The following is a 1,340-nucleotide window of genomic DNA, read 5'->3' on the forward strand; positions in this document are numbered from 1 at the left end:
GCAGCCCAGAGGGAGGGAGGAAAGGAACCTATAATAGTGTGAGGAAGTAAAACACTCTGGGTACTTCGATTAAAAAAGAAGAAGAAGAAGAAGAAGAAAATACTTGGTAATCAATGTGACCCTGCAAAGGCAACTATCAAATTCACCAGAGGAAAAATGGTAATTGAGCATTCTGGAATCTACAACTGACAAGCATTTCTGAAGGAGATAAACTTAGCACCAGTCTCTTGTCTCTCTTTCTCTCTCAAGGGTGATGTTTCCTCTTCATTCCAGCCCTTGGCTGTGATTACCACCTTTGGAGCATAGCTCAGCAGTACTCTTAATCAGTCACACAGGTGGACATGAAGGGATCACAGTGACACACCACAGAACAAACAGCATGAAGTTCTTTGGTGTGAAAGAAGGGACAACAAGCCACTCCTCCATCTCTTCCTGGGATTGCTGCAGAGCTAGCCAGGCCTTTACTCAAAGTGGTGCAGGTGGTTGTACAGCAACTGCATGTAGGTGAAGGCACACATGTAGGTGAAGGCTTGCAGCCCATCACCTTCATATCCTGTACTTCAATGAGACACTCGCAGTTGGCCAGGTTCTCAGCTACAGTGAAGGCCAACTCAAAGTTCTTCTGCTGCTGTGTGGGGCTCAGCGCATTGTAGTCAAAGGCATCAGAGAAGAAGGAGTGCACCAGGGCACAGAAGGTCATCCCATCACTCCAGCTGGAGGAGAAGTTCTGCAGGTCCACATCCTGGTAGCCAGGAGCCTTGTTGTGGCACCACTCTAGCAGGATGTGCCTGATGCTGCTGGCACTGGCTATGCCAAAGCTCTGGGAGCATTTCAGCTTTGCCCATGTCTCCCCTTTCCCTTTGGCCACTGTATCCTGCTTCCATTTCTCAAACAATGCCTTCGTCTTCAGGGCCTGTGTCCCTGAGGTATAGGACAGCATCTGCGACCTCACCAGTTCCTGGTGCTTGGCAATGGGCCTGAGCCATGGCTGGTGGTGGTGGGGATGGGAGTGACTGGAGTGGCATTACCAGATGACTGTAGTTGCTTCTGCCTGTCATCACTGGCCCATAGCCAGAGCTCAACCATGTGAGAGTGGAATTCTTTTCTGGATGGTGAGATTTTATAGGGTGTGATTGTAGCTTGGCTATATGACCACAATTGCTGTCTCTTCTTGGGTAATGTAGGGAGAGAAAGAGGTCCCACCCACCCAAGGTAAAAGGGGAACAAAAAAAAAACACAACAAATAAAACCACAGCAGCAAAAGGAACAGATTGGATACTACAGTCCATAATCGCCCTGCCGCCCCCCCCAAAAACAAACAAACAAACAAACAAACAAAC

General features: G+C 48.4%; 1 pseudogene; it reads right to left on the reverse strand.

Moving 5' to 3' along the window:
- Positions 1 to 461: 461 nt before the first annotated feature.
- LOC102829793 lies at positions 462 to 1,128 on the reverse strand (annotated as a pseudogene).
- Positions 1,129 to 1,340: the final 212 nt, after the last annotated feature.

Source organism: Chrysochloris asiatica, unplaced genomic scaffold (assembly GCF_000296735.1).
Source record: "Chrysochloris asiatica unplaced genomic scaffold, ChrAsi1.0 scaffold00303, whole genome shotgun sequence".
Classification (NCBI taxonomy): Eukaryota; Metazoa; Chordata; class Mammalia; order Afrosoricida; family Chrysochloridae; genus Chrysochloris; species Chrysochloris asiatica.